We start from the raw sequence: 24,493 nt of genomic DNA, 5'->3' as shown, positions 1-24,493 counted from the left end.
GCAGAGCAACCCTCAGCGTCACCTCTGCCGCCCAGGCCCAGCTGTCACGCGGAGAAACGCACCAGGAGGCCACGGCACGGGACACAGAGCAGTCCCCGGGCTAGGAGTCAGGCCGCGCCGGGAGGGGGCAGCAGGCCTGCTCACACCCGGGTCCCGTTTGCACCAGTCACGGGGCTGTGAGGCTCAAAGAGGCGTTAATTGCACAACAACGTGAATGTGCTTAGTACCATTAAACTGCAGACTTAAAAATGGTTAAGATGGTAAATCTGATGTTATGTGTATTTTACCACAATTTAAAAAAGCAAACCGACAGCATGGACAGCCAAGTACTAAACAACATCAATGACAAAGGTAACAGTTTGTCCTCAATTCTTATGTGAAAGCAGTAAAATGGGGAACAGAGCAGCTCGTTCGCCAGCTGAACCCGAGGACCAAGGGCCACGTGGTGTTTGAAGCCCCCTCGGAAGGCCAGACCAGTGTGCGCTTCAATGAACACGCTCCCTCTGCGTCGGCACATGCCCACCCGCGACGCTTGTCACTCACGGCCCCTGCTTAGGCGAACGTCTGTGCCCTCCGGTTCCTCAGCTGAGACTGCGTGATATTTTCAAAGGAACATTACTATAAATGAACAGGAATAAATCAGGGAAAAATGACAAATTGCCTGAGTAGAAAAACAGCTTTATTTTACGGAACACATGCTATATACTAGTCATACAACTAAGTGCTTGACGTGTCATTTTTAACCCTTGTAATAGTTCATGAGGAAATTGTTATTGTGCTTCTTAAAGATCAGTGACACTGCTGTTCAGAGATTGTAGGCACACAGTGAGTTTAAACCAGAATCAAGCCCTGGTCTGACTGGCTCCAAAGTCATTCTTTACTTTTCCCTCCGTCTTGCCCCTAGACTTCCCACTGAAAGGATTTTCACGGAGACAGCAGAGAGCTGCAGCAGATGCCACATGTCCCATGGTAACCGTGCTCTACCCCTGATTGAAGGTCCACTTTTAGGCCTCTGCCTGCCTCTCTCAGCTCCTGCGTCTTGCTCAGGAAGCTCATGGGGACTTTGCTTGTTCAGCACCTACCCCTATTGCCAAGAACAGAGCTTGGCTTAGAGTAGGTGCTCACAAATATTTATCTAATGAAAGAATGGATGGCTGATCTCTTAGCGACGTCACATTCTCACCAGCTCTCAAGGGCTGTCCCTGCAACCTGTCCTGCTATCCAACTTTCATTTATAACTCATTTTCAGACCCCAGAGCCCTCTTTCTTAATACTAGTTTGTAGATGACCCTATTAGCTCTCAGTAAACTTACTGAGTTCCATCAATGAGCAAATTCTTCCATTGCCCACGTTAACTTCTTTAACTACCTCCAGAACCCTGCAGACTCAAATGTTTAACCATGTGCATGCATAGTGATGTGATTATGATCATAGCAGTGATAAATAGTTAACATGTATGAGCACTTAATATGTTCTAGGCATCATGCTAAGAACTTTACATGCATCCCATTTAATCTTCATAGCACCTTTGACATAGATCTTAGAATGATCCCCTTTCTCAGGTAAGAGAAACTGAGACTGAGCAGTTCAGTGAAATGGCCAAAGTTGTATGTAGCTTTTTCTGCCTTTAAGACTTTAAATCACTTTGCAACCCTACATTTCCCCCCCTCCCATCTTATAAAACACAGTCTTCAAAAAGCTCCACCCCTTACAGCAGACCAGTGATATCACAATACCCTGCAACAACAGTACCATCCACACCACGGGAGTTACTGACATCCTGCTATAGGGAGATTGGGAATATCCCACTCGGCTGATTAAACTGGCCCAGGCCCCCTCCTTCCAGGATTCTCCACCAGCACGGCATTTCCTAACCCCCTTCCTTCCTTTCAAAGAACCCCGCCCTTCCTTCCAGAAAGCCCTCAGGCTGTCTAAGTTTTGGCTGGATCCCAATCAAGATCAGCGTTTTACACTTAATCTGCTTCTGGACACAGCAGTCAGGATCAAGAGGGTTTAGGAGAAGTGCTTTCCTGGAGCCTGACCTTTCTCTCATGTTTCATCATTTATTTATAGTGCAGTGTCTTCCATCAACTTCAGCCCCATGCTGGGCCTGGGCCTCTGGTCCAGTGATGCTATCAGATGGCTCCCCACTGTGGAGAGGATGTTCTTGGCAATGAAAAGAAGAGGAGGGGGCTGGGGCAAAGGTGAAGGGCAGGGCCTCGATGAATCTGGCAGCTTAGGGGGTGACTTCTAAGGTTCCAAGAGAGTGTTGTAACCTGTCCTGCCCCCCACCTGCCTTGGTTCTCTGGGGTCAGGCTCCTCCTGGTCTCTGGGGCCCCGGCCCTGCCTTCCCTTGCACCTGGCTGGCTCACCTTTTGCACTGAGTTCAGCACTGGAGTTGGAGAGAGTGGGGAGGGAGGGAGAAGTTTCAGTCCTGTGTGAATTCAGTGACAAAATAAACATACAGGACTTAAGCAAATCTCCCTGTTATCCCTGGAGTGGATTTTTGGCCTTTATAAAACCCAGGCAGCGTCAGCTGATTCCCATGTCCTCAAGTCAAACATGCCATGATTCTCGAGTGAGCAGGTCTGAGGTCCCAGGTTCGTCCAGGACCCCTGTCACCTTCCTCACCTCGGCTGGAACCTGGATGGTCCCGACAAAGGGCTTCCTTTTCAGTCTGTCCCCAGCCTCCCGTCAGAGAGGTGGGGCTGCCCTGCTCCTTCCCGCCTGGTGTCACGTTGTCAAAGGAACTGATTCTTTTCTCAAGAGACAGTTTGCTTTTGGGTCATAATGTTCAATTTTTGTTTGTCTTCGTGTTTGTCTGCTGCAAGGAGAACTCTGAATTCTGATTAAAATTATGCCAGTTGGAAAGATAGCTTTCCAATCTTTCTGAAATTTTGCAGGATTGCTTGAAATGTTGGGAAATTTGGATTCCAGGAGGCCTAGATGCCTGGCTGATCATGAAGCACAGGCAGTAAGTAATCCCATCTTCAGAGCTCCCACAAGATCCCTGAGAGACCCGAAGGACGGTCCTTGGGCACTTTCCCCCTTTAAGTGCTTGTGTTTATTTTTTAGTAAAATATTTTGCACATACAAAAAATATGTCTGAAATATATGAAAGACAAAATAAATATTCCTGGACCTATCACCCAACTTAAAAAATAGAATGTTGCCGAAATGATGAAGCACAGTCGTACACTTCCTGATGGCCACCCCTCCCCCGAATAGTTTATTGTCTTCTTTCTTTTCATTACAGTTTGAAAGCATATTTAGTAAAATGAATATATTTTATAATTTTGTATGCACTTGAACTTTATATGAATAGTAGCATACTGGGTAATTTTTATGCCTATGTTTTTCAAATTCATCTGAATTAATGCATTTAGCCATGGTTAGTCCATTTTTGCCGCTGAAAGTGACTATGCCTATGACTATGCCACCTTTCTACCACCCCAGGCTGGGGTGCATTTGGTTTTTTCCTTTATGCTATTATGAGTAACGCTGCTGTAAATGCGCTTGGCCATGTTTCCTGGGCACATGGGCAGGCTTTCCTCCTGGTCACAGTATTTCCTTTCACCACTCTCTCTACATTCTCAGCTTCTCTCTCTTCAGTGACCTCATTTCTGGTTGTCATCCTCAGAGACTGCGCTGCACACGCTGGTGGTATAGATGTAAATGGGCACAGTGCTGTTCCTTGGCCCGTTCCCAGTTCAGTGGGATAGTTAACTAATCACAGTCTTCATGTTGGTCACCCAGCTGAAGCCCTGGCAGCTGGCCTGCAGTGCCCAGTCCTCCCCTCTCTCCACCAGCCATCACGCCTCTTCTCTGCCTCAAAATCCCTCTTTATATACCCTTTCCTTCCCTCCACCCCCTTCCTGCGTCCCAGCCAGTCTCTGTTTCCCAAGTCAAATCTTTCACCTGTCCTCTTGATTCTATCCCATGATGAACCCCCCCAAACTCTTTTCCACATCTTTTTATTTCAGTCCATAGTTTCTGTGTAAGTCTGCCAAACATGGTGGGGTTCCCCATATCCTAAAATCCCTCAAATCTTTGACTTTATCTTAAACAACCATCTCACTTCTGCTTTCCCTTGAAACACTTCTTTGCTGCCTTAACCTCTGACACCCAACATCTCTCATCATTTGACTTCTGCTCCAGTCGCCATGGAAGAGGCCCTCTCAGAGCTCAGCAGAGACTTTCCAAAGGTCAGGTCTGAAGACTTTTGCTTTGTGCTCCTTCGCTCCATGCCCTCTCTGAACTCTTCCTTTGGCTTGCGTGGCGTGCTACTGGCCCGGTTGATTGGGTTGGAATGATCCCAACTTATGATTAAAATATTATATATACATGGGGAAAGAAATATAATATATATAAGAATATATATATAATATTTATATGTATTATATAAATTATATATATTATATTCATTATATTTAGAATATATATAATATATATGGGGAAAGAAAAACTTGGGATGGTATCAAAAGGGAATGTTAACAGTGAGATTATGGACTTTTATTCCTTTCACCTTAACTTTGTTTTCAGGTTCTTTTTCACCGAATGCTTTTTCTTATTACAATAATCAAAAGCTATGAAAAGAAAACGACATATGTCCTTGTCCTGACTTTGCCATTTCTGTTCGTGGTAGAGCCACCCTTGAAGCCTGCAAAGCCTTCCAACCATCACTGATGGTTTCATCTCATCAGTCACAGAGTCCTGCTGGTTCTCCTTTCACAATATTTCTTGGGGTGTCCCGCCTCCCCCCTTTCTGTCTTCCTGCCACCACTCCAGCTCAGACTGTCACCTCACACCTGGGCGGAGCTTCCTGCTCCATCCTGACCCAGGCAGCCAGACAAGTTGTCCTGGGCGGTTCTTTGCTCACATTGCTCCCTGCCCAGGAATCCCAGTGGTTTTCCTCTGTGTCCTGAACGAAGGCAGCCATTAGCGAGCCTTCCATACCTGGGCCCATCGGGGTTGCCCTGCAAGTTTCATTCCTGAACTCTCTTCTCCAGCAAGCCTGCTCTAGCTTCACTTTCTCTTAACATATGTTGCATTTTTCTTGCTTCCGTGGCTTGCTGAGCTGCAGGCTGTTCTGGAATTTCCTTTTACTCTTACTTCTGCTCATTTGTCAGTACCCCACTCAAATGTCACCTCTTGTGCGGTGTCTCCCCCCATGGGCCCCAGTAGATGCAATGTCTCCATCTCTGAACAATGCAGCATTTTGTGCTACTCCCATTTACAGCGCTCTCTTCTTTCTTCAGCTGGGCAAACTTTCTTTCTCTGAGGTCCTATCATTCCACCACAGCATCTGAGCCTTCTTCTGTAGAATTCCTCATGCTTGGCTCACCCAACCTGCTCGCTCCCTTCCCACGTCTATTTTGAGATCATAAGATTTAGACTTAATCTTCTTAATTTTCTTCCTTGAAATTGTCTAACTCTCAACCCACTAAACCATAGTTATCAAACCAATGCTATCAAAATTGACCTGGCAAAGGTCATCAGAACCTTCATTTGCTAAAACCAGTAGACTCCAGCATGTGAGGGAGTGCAGTGGGAGAGCACTGACCCTGCGGCCTACAGTCTAGGGTTTGAATCTCAGCTTCCCCTTCTGCTCTGTCTTCCACACGTCACACAAGTTCTTCAAGGACCAGTTTCCTCTTCCATTAAGTGGAGAGAAATAATAGTACCTTCTTGCTAGGGTTGCTGTAAAGATGAAATGAGATGATGTTTATAGAGTGTTTGCGCAGTGTTGGACACCCTGAAGTGCTCTGTAAACATTAGCTACTGTTCTTATTGCACCATAAAGTCTCAGATCCCTGCACCCAGCTCTGCCTCCCCTTCCCCCTCCCTTCCTACGGCAGCCCCTCCCCCTGCCGGTCCAGTACACTTTGTGCTTCAATTATAGGGACTGCATATAGCTTTCCAAATGCACTCTGGCCCATCTCTGAGTTTTTGTGTTTGCTCTTTCTAGGACAAAGACTACCCTTTGCCTATTCCTTATTTACCTGGTTGGATGCCTGCCCATTGTTTGAAACTGAATTCATATGTCACCTCCTAGGGAAAGCCTACCCTCCTCTTCCTCAAGAGAGGAATTTACTTCCTCTTCTGTGCAACCTTGTACCTTGCATGAATTTCTCCTCTTGCACTTACCACACTGTACCATATCTGATTGTTTACGTTGCCACCCCAACTATAAACTCTTTCACTCTGACTCTGTTTCTCTATTCAGTCCCTACCACAGTGAGTGACACTTAACAGACACACAACATTTGCTGAATGAAAAAAATGGAAGGAGGCAGAGCTCAAAAATAGCAGAGCCAGGACTTAAAATCAGGACTTCTCACCCCTAATCCCACATTCTTTTACTGACATCTCCCAAAGTCACAAGCACGTTGAGTCAGTTTTGCAGGTTGTCATCTAGTGTCTCATGGCCTTGGACTGACCCTGAGAGTGAGATTTACTGCCTAGTGTTATAAAAGCTTTAGACTCTAGCTCATCTCAAAGGAGTTGTGCAAAAAGGAAACAAAGGACATCAGAAAACAGTGGAGATGTGGAAGGTTCTGAGGCTGAAGGCAGGAACCTCAAAAGCCCCCATCAAAACCAAAACCAAAAACAAAAACAAAACTCTTTTTCAAAGCTCAGTAAAAAGAGAAAGACACTTTTAAAAAATTTGATATTAATGTGATCTCCAGGCTGTGTTTATTGAAACAATCTTAGGTCCATAATCAAAACAATGTTTTATCATTTCCCCTCCAGGCTGGTCACAAGCTACAAGCTGGATCATTTGACACATCTCTCGTGCACTTGAAACTCAGATTGAAACCCTGCCATTTGAACGGTACAAAGAAAAATAACTTTTCAAAGCCCCACATATATATATTTTTCTGATTCATCTTTTTGATATTTTACTTGGACCAAAACCCAAATTCACTTGTTTTTCTCCAAGCACATATTTGGGCTACTTCCATCATTGTTCTTGGAAATGATTTTTCCTTTTGACATATGGTACATTCAATATACAACCTGGTCAACACCATCACAGGCTGCGGCATTGAGTCCCTGTGGACTGCCAGGAGCATCTCTAAAACATGTCTTCACTTAGGTTGACCAGCTGTTCAGCATTGCAATGTTCAGGAAGACGTGTGTGTGTGTGAGTGTGTGAGTGTGTGTACATCTGCGTGAGTTTCGTGTCCGCTGGAGGAAATGCTAGGTTAGCATGTTTTTTCTCCGGAGGGTTTGGGGAATATCTGTGGCTTGTTTGCTGATATGAATAAATGTCAGAACATGTTTTGAGACGATGTGTATATATGTTTTCATTTATCTGAGGGAGTATCCTAAGAAAGGGGACAGCATGGGGAGACATTTTATCTCCTGGGTGAAGTAGGCAGGGGATATTTGTCAGGCAAAAATAGAAAACTCATCAAAACTGGGCAAATGTTCATCTCATTGTCTGAGGGGGAGAAGAGCCAGCTAGTCCACTGCTGTGTGGTCTGGCCTGGCAGCTCCAGGACCTGGGGCAGCCCGTCTGGGGCCCGAGCAGAGAGCATGAACGAGCTCTGCCTTTGCCCCCGGTCAAGATGCTGACCTCTCTGTTCTTCCAGGCCATCCAGCGGGTCCTCTGTCTAACCCGTTCACAGCCTCAGCTCCACTGTGTGTCTCCATCACCCTGTCCCCTAGCTAGTCTTGGCCCCATTGTCTTTATTCTTGGGCCCTGTCTCCTCTCTCCCTCCTTTCCCAATCTTATCTCTCTGTGTTATTGTTCTTGGCCATTTTCTCCTCCGAGGCCTGGCCATGTTAACTCGCCCCACCCTGTTTTGTTTTTGCCCCATCTTTCCTATTGTTTCTTGCCCCCACTTGTTTTCAGGTTCCTTATGCCTGGCCGCTCATTTCTCTGCCATTCATGTCTTTCCCCAACCTCTGGGTCTACGCTTTCAAATGGGAACCCAGGAAAGTCACTGACAGATAAGGGAGATCACAACAGAAGACTGAAGACAAATAAGTGCCGTGACAGGCAGGAGCAACTAGAATTCCTTGGAAGAATTAAAATTCCTTTTACTTGGTCTGTTATTAATACACAATGGAAGGATCAGAGCCAATCAAGTAATGATGCTTGCTGCCTCTGGCTTATTGCAGCTCATTTTAAATAAATGTTACAGCTGGATACAGTGACCAGATGAACTTTAAGGTCCTCCCAATGTTGAGATTCTATGGTTGGTGGAATATTACAGCTGTGATATTTAAAACCACGTGTTATCGTCGATCAGAGATGCTATAGTTGTCTGTTCTAATTGTGGCCACAGGCCGTGCTTTTCTATCCAAGCTGGAAGGAAGACGGCCCGGCCATGTTGGAAGCTCTGCAGAGTTGTCTGACAGCATTGCTTTCCTTCCCTCTTGTGACTGCTGCAGCCAGAGCCAGGGAACTCTAGCACACCCAGAACTTTCAGAGAGGCCAGGGTTGCTGCTTTCCAATTCCTCCCACAGCTTAGGGAGGAGATGAGATATAAGTGCTTCATTCCAGTGTTGCTGTGGCTTCAAAACACCATAAAGCAAACTGAGGATGGCCCTGGCCAAGCCTAGTCCCGACTTGGTATTCTCCTGGTTTTGAAGAAGCCCCATCAGAACCCTCCAATTCCTCAACCAGTAGGTGGTGTGCACATGAATGTCAGAGTCTCCTCTAGATAGATCCTCTAAGAGGACATCTTTTCTAGGATCTTTCACTAGAACCCAAGTTGCTACAAGGTATGGACTGCACCTTGGTTTTATTGGCACCTGGCCAGGTGTGATGGTGAATTTTATGTGTCAAATTGGCTAGGCCACAGTATGCAGATATTTGGTTAAACACCAGTGTGGATGTTGCTGTGAAAGTTTTGCTTTCTTTTGTGTGTTTTTTTTGATGACATTAACATTTAAATCAGTAGACTTTGAGTAGAGCAGATTACCCTCCATAATGTGAGTGGGCCTCATGCAATCATTTGAAGGTCTTAAGAGAAATATAGATTGAGGTCCCCCCAGGGAAGAAGGATTTCTGCCTCTGAATGGCCTTTAAACTTGAAACTGCAACATAACTCTTCCTGCTGACCTACCCTGCAGATTTTGGACTTTTCAGTGTCTACAATCACATGAGTCAATTCCATAAAACAAATCTCTCTCTCTCTTTATTACCAGTCTTTATCTCTATATCTTTATATTATCTATCTATCTATCTATCTATCTATCTATCTATCTATCTATCTATCTATCTATCTATCATCTATCATCTATCTATCTATCATCTATCTATCTATCTATCTATCTATCTATCTATCTATCTACCATCTATCAGTCTATCATCTATTATCTATCATCTATCTATTTATTATCTATCTATCTATCTATCTATCTATCTATCTATCTATCTATCCATCTATCCATCTATCATCTATCTATCTATCTATCTATCTATCTATCTATCTATCTATCTACCATCTATCAGTCTATCATCTATTATCTATCATCTATCTATTTATTATCTATCTATCTATCTATCTATCTATCTATCTATCTATCTATCTATCTATCTATCTATCTATCATCTATCTATCTATATCTACCTATCATCTATCTATCATCTATCATCTCTATCTATACACCCTGTTGGGTTCTGGGTTTCTGCAGAATCTTGATGAATACAGCAAGCAAGGACTAAATGGGAAGGAGTGGAAGGCCCCCCTTCTATTCATTGGCTACTTACCCTGCAAGAAGGTCCTTATAGTAACTCACTGAGTGGCCAAGATTAAATTTTATCTTAGATGGGTGACCTTGTTGGTATATGAGATACCCCAACTTTAGGCTGACAAATCAACCTTGTTTGTCTGGGACTGAGGGGTTCCCTGGGATGTGGAATGTTTGGGGCTAGAGCTGAGAAACCTAGGAATAAATTGGTCAACCTATCTGACTAACAATTTGGGCTAGTGTATTTTTCTGCTCACCCAACATTTTTCAGAAGATTACAGAGAATGCCTATGGTGAACTTATTGAGAAATTAGTGAGCCTAATATGTCCTTAGATCTTGGTTATTAATGCAACAGACATTCATCCTCTATCACAAACATGTCATTTTAAGGCTGTGGTATTGCATCCAAGAACCAGTCATAGCCTTACATAAACATATTCTTCTAATGTCCCTAAAGGAATTTAATTATGAGTGTGCCTCCTGCCAGCAAGCTCATTTACACCCTGGCTGTAGAACAGTCTTGGGATTCTCAACACTGGTTGCCACAAGCCACAGCAGACCCTGCCCATGTCCAGTTCTGCAGGGAAAGTGCTTGGGAGAGCCACAGCGGCATATGCACGAGGATAGGTTCTGAGCCTTACTTCTCAAATACTGATGCTTTGTGACTTCCAATTTTCTGGCAAATTCACCTTTGACTGTCACGAACCCTCCAAGTGCCCCATACTAAAAATTTCACACCGTAGCCCCCTCTTATGACTGGTTCCTGAGTGGAAATATCTGTGCTCAAGGCCTTCAACAGAGTCTCTATTAGATCCAGGCCCTCCCTCTGCCAAACCCCTTTCCCTTTGGGCATGGTTTCTTGGCCACCCATTCTGTATGACTGGATAATGGAGAAAGTTGGGGCTTGATGGGGTTAATGCCCCTTACCTGATCACCCTGTGCCCCTCCTTCCTGGGTCTGTGTGAGTCACAGCCTCTCAGAGAGACTGAGGTTTGGAGGGCCACCAAGCCTTCAGGCCCTCACAGCCCAGACAGTTTCATGTGGCATGTGGTTTTTGATGTGAGAAGCTGTATATTGGGGATTATTGTGTTGTTATTTGCCAGTCATAAGCTTCAGTGCTCAGAAAAGCCAAAGCTCTGTGCACTCCCACCCAATTATAGTTGCTGGCCACGAACACATTCACTCGCACAAACACAGATATCTGCAGGAAGACACTAAATCTCGCAGAGGCCTATGTGGCAGCTACCATGTAAGCATCCCACTCTGTGCAGCAGATAACATTGTCTCTGGTTTGCAGACGAGGAAATGGGCTCAGACAGGTTAAAGAGCAGCCCAATAAATAAGCAATGAAGCTAAGCTTTGATTCCATTTTTTTTCTCACTTCAAATGCCAGTTTCCTTCCTTTGATGCTTTACAGCTTAACAAAGCACAAATACCTGATATACTCCAATCTCAAGTTCAGCCTCTGTGAACTCGAAATTGGGGCTGTGTGATAGATTGTGCAGAATGGCCACACACTCCCCCATCCCTGTGTGCAAGGCTTGCGAATTTGCTGTTCTCATCATGAGGTGGAAGCTTGCTCTTCTCTCCTTCAATCCTGGCCGGGCCAGGGAACTTGCTTTGGTTAATGTGACATTAGCAACTGTGATGCAAGATGAGGCTTGTGCATTGGAGCTTGCCTCCTCTGGCTGCTGCAAACCCTTGCTGCACTGTGTAGCATGCTGAGATGTGTAACTCAGTCAACAGCTAGACCACCAGAAAGGGCAGTGATGCCATCTTGAACCAACTAGCTCCCAGCTGACCCTCCAACCCACGGTAGTTGCATGAATCTAGGAGAGGCAGGAGAACTGCTTCTATGACTCTAACGTAATTATGCATAGAGTTGTGAGCTAATAAATAATTGGGATTGCTTGTTCTACAGCAACAGATAACTGATATGGAGGCAACACTATCCCTTGGGCATATGAGCAGCAAATGCACCCTCACCTCCTCCCACAGGTCCACACAGTAGACAGTCACATACTGATTTAGCTCCTTTGTTATTTGGTCCTGGAGACGGCTCACTTCACTGCTAAGCCCTCAGGGAATGTCCCACCTGCACCGATGTGCCTTCATTTCTTATCTTTCTCCCCCTTCCTATTTCTTCCCAATATCTTCTCGTTTCAGGTTCTTAGTGTTGTGTGGGAGTGGAGAGCTCCACTTCCCCAGGACTTGTCATTCCACTGTAGACAATGAAGAACTGGTCCTCTGGTTCATTCTTGTGCCTTGCAAATTCTAGAGCTGCAAATGTTTCAAGAATTCACTGTTTTACTTCCATCTTTCTGTTTAGCTCGGCATTCAGTGACTCCTGGATTTTCTGGGTTTATGGTGGTGATGGTGGAGCAGGGTGAGGTTACTGGGAGTAGAAGGAAAGTATGTTCTGATTCCTTTATAAATAAACGTGGGGTTCACCAGAAAATGTTAAGTTTTACTCAAGGGTAGGGTTGGTTTGTGTATAAGGATTAATTTCCTTCCAAATACTATTTCTGCCCTCCCTCCTCTCATTTAGTTTATAAGAGAAATTTGTATTTTTCTATGAACATGACATAGGCCTTATTGTTATGACCTAAAACCCCTACCTATTTAAGCTTTTTGTCCAGTGAAAACACTACCAAAGTATAAATGTCCCTTCTTCCCTAGATGGACTAGCTTTATTATTGCTATTATATTTAGTTATGTTTAGACACTCAAGGAGTGTATGATAATTTAAAATTATACTATAAACATTTCTCAGATTGTCAGTCAGCTTTTCATATTATGTCTTTTAAAAAAGAATGCCAGCAAGATTTGGTTTGATTTTTTTGTTGAAACCACCCAGCAACTATCTAGAACCAGGAACAGGAAACTTTCTGTAAAGGGCAATACAGCAAATATTTTAGGCTTTGCTTTCATATGGTTTCCATCATAGCTACTCAACTCTGCTGTTGTAGCATAGAAACAGCTATAGATAGGAGTAAATAAATGAGCATGGCTGTGTTCCAATAAAGCTTTATTTAAAACAACTGGCTGGATATGACCTGGCAGGTTATTGTTTACCAGCCCCTCATGTAGAACATGGAGATTCTGAGTGGTGAGTCCCTAGGGCTATAAGTCAGCCTTCCCAAGATGAGTTTACGCTTGAGCACTAGGACGCTGGTGTTGGAAAGGACATTCCATAGTATCTAGTTTCACTCTCATTTTACAGATGAAGCAATAAGGGCCCAGAGAAGTTAAGGAGGGTCACCCAAAAATTAGGAAACAAAAACCATTCTATTGACTCAGCCAAGAGTACACTAGTTGCTACATATCTTTCTTTGAAAAGATCCAACAATATCCAAGAGCCTTTAACAATAACAACATTTAACATCTGTATGTCTATTTATAATTTACAAAGGTAGGAAACAGTCTCCTAGCATACACATGCACATATCAATACTCATCTACTTCAGTGACTTGGTCATGATTGAAAGGTTAGTAAGTGATAGACTCAGGAACAAACCTACGCCTTTAGACTCTAAGACTGGTGTTCTTTTTAGCTAATGAGCACTATTGCCCTGTAGGCACAACTTCTGCAGGTAATGCTCCACCTGCATACACCTGGCAAGATACAAAAACCAGTAAAAAAGGGAAAAGTTGGCATCTTTTAATTGGTAACTTCGGTCCTGGTGCTCCTGGGTAGAGCAATGGAGGTGATTCTTCTTGGTTCCTGTCTTTGGAGGTTTGATCCTCAAAGCCTGGGCATGGTCTGGTATGAAATCTGAATGTGATCCCAGTACTTGAATTCAGTGTCTCCAATGCTTCCTGACGCTTACCGGTTAAATGCAAGAACGTGGCATCCACATAAGCCTTTTTGCATAGGTTTGCAAGGGTTACAAGGTGCAAGGTGCTTGCTGAAGAGAGGTCGTTAAATACAGAATAACTTATGCTGAGAAGCTTAGCCCCAGAAATGCTCCCTGAGGCCTGTCTTTTTCTTTTTCTCCCCCTGGGGGGAGGAAGCGGTGAGTGTGCATTCTGGGATCAGGTGCACCTGGGCAGCACAGGGTGCCCAGACAGCAAAGCACGGCCTGGTATCTATCAGTCCCACCCCTTCTAGCCTTTCTCTGACAACCTACCCGGGTGGCGGGCCCTGGCAGCCTCTTTTACTCATTCCTGAGCACTGCTGAACCTGGCCCAGCTAAGCTCAGCCTGCCAAGCAACCTGGTAAACAGAGGGTGGTGGAACGGCCTGGAAGATTGCAGGGGCCGAGGCCAAGTCCTGCTCAGTTTTATGACCATTTGTGTGGTATATTTATTTAATTGTATTTGCAATTTCTTCTCCACTTTCCTTCTTTGCTTTTGGATTGCTCATTACAAGACTTTCGGGCATCACTATTTAAAAATTCTCCCTTCCCTCCTGATCAACTGGCAGATATTTTTCAACAAATTTGATGGAATTAAGACTAAATTGACCAGATGGCTTCTTAGCACCTTATTTAACACAGTGCACTGGGGCCAGATTTCTAGGGCACAGGGACCCATTATCCCCTCACTCCCCTGAGCTGCTCGATTCTGTTCTTCCTTTTATATTTATCAAATCTGGAAGTGGATTTAAAGAAATACACAGATGTCACTGAGCTAAGAGGAGACCCGAGGCTTTAGGGTTTGGCAGAGAAATACAGCAATGTGCTGGGAAGGGTCCCTGAGTGGTGTTAGGGGGTCATCTCTTCATCTTTCAGTTCTGCTCCCTGAAGCACATCTAACAAGGGGGAGAACTGTAGGGTTGGACCTGAGTTTCATGTTATCTTTCTGTTATGTTCATTTTCTAAATTCATTAGAGGGCATGAGAATCTCCTGGTTAACACTTAGATTTGTCCATCCATCAACTATTTCCTAAGTTCCTCTGACAGGCCAGACACTGAAACAGAAGCTGGTGTTACCATTTTGAATAAGACAGCCTTTGTTCTATCAGAACTTCTTGTTGATTTAGGTGAAAATATTGAATAAAGGTAGGTCAGGTGTTGTCAGAACCCCTTCTTTTTTCTTGAAAGGTTAATCTTCCATAACTTGCAAGGAAATGAGGAGATTTGGGGTTACTGTATTTTTCCTCCATAGGTTGAAATTATAGGTTGTTCCTTGAACCCTCGATCTCAAATAGGATTAACTAGATGAACACAGATATTCACTGACTCTGCAGGTTCCAGCCCATGGCGAGGCTGCAAGTGGACCCTGTACTGGCCAGTGAAACTTGCTGACTTGCTGGTTCCCTCTTTCACTGTCATGTTAGCTAGGACACCACCCTAAGATTCACATGAACTGTGAACACCGAGCAACTGAGACAGTGATCATCAAAAGGGAGAAAACAAGTGAGAGGAGCCCCACAATTGCCTAGCTTACTATCTGATAAGCATTTTCAGATCACAATGCAGTTAAGAGGAACCCAGGCTGAGTCCAGGTGTTTTCCTGAATTGAAAGATGGAGCTGCTAGTCCAGGGAATTGTCAGAGAAGGTCACCACAGAAGAGACACCTGTAAAGAAAGAGAATTCCACAGAGCCCCCTTCGGAGTGGAAATCAATAAAATAAGAACCAGGAAATTGACAGAGAAAAATCAATGAAACCAAGAGTTGTTTTTTAGAGATGATTAATTAAATTGTTGAAACTCTAGTCAGACATTAGGGGAAAAAAGAAAGAATATGTAAATTACTAATATCTGGAATGAAAGAGATGACATCACACTAGATCTTACAGATATTAAACGAATAGTAGGGCAATATGATCAACAACTTTATGTTAACAAATTAGACAACTTAGACAAAATGCATATATTACTTGAAAAATATAAATTACCAAAGCTCACTCAAGAAAAACAACTAGAATAGGCTTGTGTTTTAAAATAAAATCTGTAGTTAAAAACCTTCCATAAAGAACACTACATGCTCAGGTGGCATTTTGGATGGCTTCTACCAATTATTTAAAGAAAAAATAATAGCAATTATAAGCAAACTTTTTTAGAAAATTGTAAAGGAGGGAACAGTTTGTAACTACTATTATGAGGTAAGTATTAGTCTCATACCAAAACTAAGTAAAGACCTTATAAGAAAAAATTATGGATCAATATACATCATAAACACACAGAGAGAGAAAAAAGCTTAACAAATTTTAGCAAATTAAATCTAACAATATAAAAAAAGAATAATACCTCATGATCAAGTAGAGTTTGTCCTAGGAGTGAGAGTTTGGTTTAACATGTTAAAAAGGCAAAACATGAGTTTTTCCATAGATGCAGAAAAACATTTGACAAAACTTAACATACATCCATGATCTCACAAAGTAGGATTAAAAGATAATTTCCTCAGTCTGATAAAGGCAATCTGTAAACAAACTACCCCCAAACAAACAAACAAACAAACAAAACCCTGCAGTTAATATTATATTTAGTAGTGAAAGGTGATGTTTCACTCAAGAGCAGGAACAAGGCAACGATGTCGATTCTAACCACTTCTATTCAACATTGTGTCTTAAGTTCTAGCCAATACAATTAGGCAAGAAAAAATATGTCACCCAGATTGGAAAGGAGAAAGCAAACTGTCTTTATTTATAGAAGACATGATTGTCTATGCAAAAAACCCTATGCAATCCATGGAGAGTGACTAGGCCTAATAAGGGAATTTAGTAAGGTTGCAGAACATAAGATCAATGTTTTAAAAAATCAATTATTTTCTATATGCTAGCAAAAGGCAATCAAAATAAAAACAGCAATTAAAATAGAATCACAAAATATGAAACACTTTGGGATAAATCCTACAAAAGATGTGCGATATGTGTACACTGAAATTACAAAGCAATGCTACAAGAAAATTGACGAAGACTTAAATGGAAGACATATCTTCTTTATGAATTGAAAAGACTAAGCACTGTTGAAATGTCAGTTCTCCCCAATGATTTATATGTAATGTAATCCCAATCAAAATCCCAGGAGGTTTGTGTGTGTGTGTGTGTGTGTGTGTGTGGAAAATTTTAAGCTGATTTAAAAATTTATTTGGAGATGTATAGAACCTAAAATAGTAGAAATAACTTTGGACAGGGACAACAGTGTGGTGATTGAGGGGGCTGAGGGCGATGGCTGGAAGTGAAAGAGGGCATAGAGGGGATAAAAGGTGATGGAAAAAATAAAATAAAAATTTAAAAATATTGCCATCAGGAAAGTGACATTAATAAAATCCACTGATCTTACCGAGAGTTCCCCAGGTTCACATGTACTCGCGTGTGTGTATTTAGTCCTATTTAATTTGACCACACGTGTAGGCCTTGCGTCCACCATCAGGCAGCAGTTCCATCCCTGCGAGGGCTCCCCTTTATATCCACATTACCTTCCCCCCACACCCCACTTGCCTCCCTGTCTCCAACCTGTGCTAAGCACGAATCTCCTCCCCATCTCTCTAATTTTGTCATTTCGAGAATGTTACATAAATGGAATCACCGTATGCAATGTTGGGGTCCTGGCTTTGTCACTCATCATAATTCTCTTGAAGATTCAGCCTTCTCTTGAAGGGTGTTGTATATACACGCAGTTCTTTTTTATTGCTGAGGAGCATTCCTTGGTGTGGGTGCCCCACGGTCTGTTTCAAGGTCACCCACTGAAGGACACCCGGGCTGTTCCCAGTTGTGGGCTGTCCCCAGTCCGGCTGCTGTGAACATTCAGGTGCGTGCGGGCTTCTGTGTGAACACGTGTTTATTGGGATCAGTGCTGAAGGCACAGTTGCTGGGCCACATGCTCAGTTTCATGGGAAACGGCCCCATTCTATATACCCGCTGGCAACGTGTAAGTAATTCTGTTTCTCCTCCTGCTCGCACGTATGTGACATGGTCACTCTTTCTCTTCTGGCTCTTCTGTAAGGTGCCTGGTGACACCTCATTTAATTTACATCAGTGTGTGACTGTGAATCAAGTCCAACTTCTGAAAGGAAAAGAGAGGAGTAGCTGATGCTCAATAAGAACTCTCTTCACCACTGTGCCCCCCTGGGCTGGGGAAGGACCCCACAAAGCCCTCCGGGAGACTGAAAGAATGTTCCGTGGGGTACAGCATGAAGAATGCTTGCCTGCCGGGTGGTGTTTTAACAGTATACTTGCAACGGATACAGGAAGCTTAAAGTGTAAAACCTGCTTGTGAAGCTCTCGAAAATGTATCCGAATAAGCACCTTTCTGCATCATAGCCATTTTCTAAATGAAAGAGAGCTGGAATTTTCCTATTTTGCAACCTCAGCTCGAAAACAGGCTTTGTGTAAAATGTGTTCTCCAGAACGCTTGTTCTAGGAGATGTTCATAGAAGTCATGGGGAAAAGGCGACGCCCAGGAAAACTGGATTTCTGAAGAGCTAGAGTGTGAACAAGCATGTGAAACCCTGAGAGGAGCATGTACTGTGCAGAAGGATGGACTCCCTCCCTTTTTAGGGATGTATTTTGGTGATGCTGAACTGGAGAAAAGCTATGTTCTGCAAATGCAATAAAAACTGAGACCAGAAATCAACCAGCTGCTGGGGAATAGTTAAGCAGGGTTCTCTCTTCAGGATAATAATGATAAAAATGCTTACCTTTATATATTATTTCTTAACTTTATTAAACAGCTCCAGGAGCAGGGGTCTGGGCTGGGCTGCGCCAGCAGCCGGGTCAGGCACGGGAACCCGCATGTGATCCGAGAGGGGGTGTCTTGAGGAGAAGCCAAGTGAGACAGCCGGGCGGGCTGCCCACGGGAAGGCCCTGGGCAGAGAGGAAGAAGCTGGGCATGTGCCAGTCGGAGGAAACTGCGTTGTTCAATAAGAATTTTCACAGACACGATCACCTTTCTACTATTTGATTTAGAAATTGCAATTGTTCTACGTCAGTCCTAGGGAAGGTGGGAGGAAGGCCCTGGAGGAATTCCCTTGGCCAAGGAGCGTAGGGGTTGCATCTCTTCACATGGATGGGAGCCAGGGACAGAGGCAGAGAAGGAGCCATTAAAGGTGGCCCTGTAGGAACATGCTCGCCTCTTCTCCTTGAACCCTTTCCCTGGGTGGAAGAGGCTGTGTGTGTTCCTGGGCTCACCCATACATAAGGCCCAGATTGGCCCTGAGACAGTTCTCAAGTGGGAAGCAGAGTCTTATGGCCATTGCTTGGGCTTCTGCTCTCTTGGTGGACCAGATGCTATGGCTTGACTGGATGCTGCAAGGTCCAGTGTTTCTTCCCCTGAAGACTCTAATACCCATCACACAAGGTCTAGGCTATCAGATAGACACGCCAAGGTCCAGGAACTCTACCTCATGGCTTCTCAGCAGGCAGATTTTAGATTTGGTCCAGAAGGTATGCTGTGGTTGATGGCTGAGTTCTTCTCAAAGCAAAATTTTTAATTATCAGGTAGAGATATTATCCGCATGCCATCAGTCAGTGCGGGAAGCTGGTAGAGGTATTACCTAGACCAAATGGCTTTCTCTTGTGTTTAGATGAATTGGGCACCTTTAGAGCCATTCCCCACTCACCACCTTTTTGAGACGAAGTTGTAGGTGCCTCCAAGGATGGATTAGATGAGATTCATCCTGCACAGAGCTGGTTCAAGAGCTAAGAGACCGTATCACGAAGAGGTGGTAAGGAATGGCTGTGCTGAGGTCTGAATAAGCCTGGAGGGGGCAAACTTCCCTCCCTTTCTTCACTCATTTTTTCCAAGATTTCTTTGTGTTGTTGCATGTAAGTGCTACTTATTCTTTTTTACTGCTTTGTAATCACCTTTTTGTGAATGTACCACCCTTTATCCAGTCTTTGCTGTCGAGCCTTTAGGTTGCATCTAGTATCATGTTATTATAAACAGTGGTGGTGAAATCATTTTTAATCTGTCTCCCGGTGCACACGTCCAAGAGTTTCTCTGGGGCACTTACGTAGGAGTAGAACTATTGGGTATACTTTATAAAAAATGCCAAAATATTTTCCAAAGCAGTTGTACCAATGCACAGTCCTGCCAGCAGAGCACGGCTTCCCTCAAATCTTTATCTTTTTCAACAGCTGACACCACCAGAGTTACTAATTTCTGCCAATCTTGTGGAATAAAAACTATCTCATGTGGCATTAATTGCATTTCCCTGATTGGTAAGGCAGTTAAATTTCATGTATTAATTTGTTTTATATATTTTTTCTCTTCTGTGAAGTATTTTTTCTTAGGTATTTTGCAGGTTATTTTATTGGGTCTTTTTCTCATTGTTTCATAAGAATATTTTATATGTCATCTCTTAGGCCAACTTTTCTTTTCCTGGCTGGGAGGTTTTATTTGGTCTTATGGCTCCGATATTTTTTCTATATGCTGATTACTCACAAATCTAAGTATTTAGCCCGGACACTTTCTTTGGAGCATCACACCCGTGAATCCAACCGCAAGCTCAAAGTCTTCATTTGGATGCCCCATAGGGTCATGTGGCTCAACATGGCCAAAATTCAGCTCAGCACTTTCCCACGCTGGCAGAGTCTTCAATTTTGTTTCCTATCTCGGGGATACCACCATCAGTGACTCAGGTGTCCAAACCCCACACTTAAGTGTGTTTTATGACACTAGCTTCTCCCTTTTATGCTATGTCCAATCACTCAATTCAGATACTAATTCCCAAATATCCCGTGGACCCATTCCTGCCTCTGCGTCTTTTACTCAGCAGCCAGAGGACACCCTTGTCACCGCTGGGCCCTCCTAACTGGCTTCGGGCCTGCCGTCTTGCTTGTCTTCGCCCTGAAGCCGGTGACAGCTTTCTAAATCACATTACGTGCTACCAGAGGCTTCTGCCTCCCTGCTTAAGGTGGGTTGTTTGTGTTTGTTTGTTTTTTAACATCTTGGGCCAATTTTGGCGCTGTCTGCTCTGTGCATTATAAGATGTTTAAGTGTCCTTGGCCTCCCCTACATGCGAATAGCACTCTCCCCGAAGTTGTGACAATCAAAGATGTTTTCAGTTATTGCCAATGTGCCCGGGGGACGAAATCACTCTGGTTGAGAATCACTACTCTACATTATAAATGCTTATTAAATGACTGAATAACCTTATTACTTGGACTGGTACAGAATCAAACAGCAAATAAGCAGCATATAAATTCAGAAAAGTACTCAGGTGCTATTTCAGACAATATCTTTATCCTGCAAAATACATTTCAGTGTATTTTTTATTTGGAGCAGTGCTACCAACCTAGAAAGTCACTTTTACAGCCCACAGGAGAATATTGCTAGCGATGATTTGTATATTTTCAATTCTTTTAACCTGCTACGTCTGTCCCTCCTTTATCCCTCTTTGCCATCTGCCCAAATCTTAGTTCTTCATAGTGGAAAAGATACACTCCACAGCCATCTGAGAGCTATCAATACATTTCCAAGTAAATTTTGAAATTTATGCTCCTGAAGTTTGTGTAGAAATGAATAAATGTAAAGAAGGAAGGGGTGGGTTAGAAGCACAGTTACCTTAGCACCCAATCCTGTTCAACACTCTCCCCATGAAAACAAGTTCACCAAACTTCTAGGTGAGACTTGCTTTCCAAGCACACTTGGCACTGTCCCACTGTCTGTGGGACATTTACTCATTTGATTGACTCATATTTTTGAGCACCTAATATGTGCCAGACCCTGAATCCAGTGCTGGCCATTATCCCTATGTTATGTGATTTACCTAAAAATAAGTTTAGGCAATAGGGACACCAGCCCATCCTTGGGCTAAATGCTGGTCAGAATCCTCCGTGTTACCTAGTTTTGCCTCCCTTGATTTAAGGGAATGTTGGGAGGTGATTCAGGAGACAAAGAAATGGTTAAAAGATGGACGGTCTCGCTTGAGGTCATCTTCTGTGGGAGAATCATCACCCAGGTGGCAGGTCTCACCTTGAACAGGGATGTCTCAGCTCAGATGTCACGGAGACCTTCCTGACTGTCACCCTGTTGCCCACGCAGGTGACCAGCGTCTCCACCCACACCCCTGAGACCTGGTGCCTCCCACTTGCTATATTTGTGTACTGGCACCTTGGCACCAGGGATTTTCCCTGTGAAATCCCTATCAGCAAACTCGGCTTGGGCCAAATGGGTTTACACGAACATTCCCAGGAAGAACCGCTGTGGCTGGGACTTCGTCCCCTTGCAGTGTTGGAAATAGCAGTTTTGATGACAGCCTCAGAAGGGCATGTTAGCTTCCTGCTAGCCTGCCGAGACTCTCAGGGAAATTCCTGCTGGCCTCTCTGCTCTGGTCCACCCTGGCTTCATTTGTCATCTCTCGAAGCTTCCAGGCACGCAAACACACACAGCATCACCATGGCGACTCTGGGACAGACCCATGCATATGAAAAGAGCACGAGGCAAAATCTCTCCTCTGGAGCTTTGTTTTGAGGGGAAGGAAGCCTTTAAAATCCTTCAAAACCACCTTGTTTTATCCCCTGATTTTCACACAAGAGCAGCTACCGCAGTCATCACTGGAGTATCCTTCCCCTGTCTTTTGTTTTGCTTGTGGAAGTGAACTGTCACCCTTGGTTCTAGAAGGAGGGCCCACTCACTTGGTCAAGCCTGGAGTTCTCTGTCTGGCTCTCAGGACTCACCTCCACCTGGCCCAGACCAACTTTAACTCCCACTTCTCGACACACCCCTCCTGCTGTGTCAGGCCTATCACCTTTTTAGTCCTTGGGGGCAGCACCCACCTGCCTGCTGACATGCCTCGAGTCCAAGGCCTCTCTTTCACTCTGCTTTCCAAAATTACTTGCTGTGAAGGCCAAGTTCAGGACCACTTCCCCCACAAGCTGCCTGGACAGCTGTTCTCAGGGATCTCTCCCTCCTCTGTCCTCTCCTCTTGTCCTCTCCTTGCAGGTTGGCACATGAGTCTTCCCTCGCAGTGTCCTGTGTTTGGGGCCTGTCCTGTGGTAGATGGAGCTCTAGGCCAGAGATAGTGTCCTGCCTTAACAGGCCCTGAGGACAGGGCCAGACTTGTGGGAATGCTTGGTTATCAGCTGCTGAGATTCTGTTTTCTTTCAAAAGTTTGCATTGTTGGTGTGGCATGCTCTTGGTTGCCTACCCAAGGTGCATCCCACTCTTCTGTCTTGGTCATAGAACCCACTGTGACTTCAGTGCTATGCCCAGGTAAAATGTCCCCTTTCCAGTCCACTATCTAGCTGAGGGTTGGCAATGGAAGACAAGGAAACATTGTTGGGCAGGACTTCTGGACACGTTTCCTAAGAGGAAGGCAAAGAGATGTGTTACAAATATTTTTCCCAGTTTGTGACTTGACTTTTTATTTTCTTAATATTATCTTTCAAAGGATAAACTTTTTTAGTTTTGATCAAATCCATTTTGTCTCTTTTTTCTTTTATACTGAATGCTTTTTGGGTCATATCTAAGAAGTCTTTGCCTAAACCGTGGTCACAAAGATTTTCTCCTAGTTTTCGCACTTACTTTTGGGCCTATGATCCATTTTGAGTTAATATTTATATAAGGTATGCGGTAAGGATCAAGGTTAATTTTTTCTTTTTTTACATAAGGATGTTCATTACCCTCAGCACCATGTATTGAAATAAACTCCATTTTAACCTAGCCTCAGAGACCTCTGTGAATGGGCCTTAGGGGGGGGTGTCCTAAAACTACTTGAAGTTGTAGGTGACATTTGTGAGTCTGTGTACATATGACTTGGGAATGAGAGAGTGGAAGTAGAGATGATCCCCAGGTTTCACCAGATTGTGGAAGGGGCCTCTGACCTCCAAAAGGGGGGTCACCACTCTACTGTAACTAACCTTCCTCACCTCGCTAAACCAAGGCAGCCACGAAGCAGAAGAAAGCTGTGTCAGAGACGCGTGTGAGCTGCTTTGGAGTTCCTGGGGAGAAACTGATAGGATCCGTTGGGAGTACGCCTGTACAAACACACACAAATTGTTCTTAATAACAGTATTAGAGCTGAGGCTGTAAAACTTTGCTGACTCTGATCCTGGGCATCTTGAACACCATACATAATTCAAAGCAACTGCGTAGTTGTTTCAAAGTTCAGTCTTCTGGGCCATGGTGTTTTAAATGGATGAATCTTGCTGAGCGAGAGTATTTAAAACCCAAGTTGACAATGAAACCGTAATTAAGGGGATTTTGTGAAAGTGAAGAAAATTATATTTGAAATTCGGAATTTTGTAATCCCCAAAAGTCCCCTAGCGCCAAGCATCAGCGATCCCCCTTTGTCTCTCTGGAATGGTCATGGGCTCTGAAAGCAGGGAGCTGCTTAACTTCCAGAGCCGCAGGATGTCTCCTGGGCTGGGTAGCGGCAGCCACTGGCCCATGGGGAGGAGGAGATGAAATGCCTCCCTGACAGGAAAGAGAGCTGGACTCCCACTGGTTTTCACTCACTGTGGCAGCTTCTTGAGCCACATTTTCCAAGTTTCTTAGTTAGGCCACCCACTAGCTGACCTTTCCCTGTCTTCACTTCCTAAGCAGCACTCCACGGTGACTCAGACCAAGTCCACCGGGCTCCCTTGGTCCATGGTGGTCACAGGACCAGAGAGCTGGAAGGAATCTCCAACATTATTTGCTCTGACTCCTTCAATTGCAGTGGAGAAAGTCAGATCCCGGATAAGTGAAGTCACTTGCCCAAGGTCACACAGTTAGAGGTAGAACTGCAACTGGAAGCTGGGTATCCTGACTGCCAAGCCAGCATTCTTTCCATTACTTACAGAATAGAAAAAATGGAAAAGCAAACAGACCAAGGAGTCAGCCAGACTTGGGTTTGGATTCTGATGTGTTGCTTATAATTTATGTAATTTTGGGAAAGTGAGTTAACCTTTCGA

The sequence above is a fragment of the Miniopterus schreibersii genome (genome assembly GCF_964146895.1).
Source record: "Miniopterus schreibersii genome assembly, chromosome: 20".
NCBI classification, from domain to species: Eukaryota; Metazoa; Chordata; class Mammalia; order Chiroptera; family Miniopteridae; genus Miniopterus; species Miniopterus schreibersii.
This window is presented reverse-complemented; position numbering follows the sequence as displayed.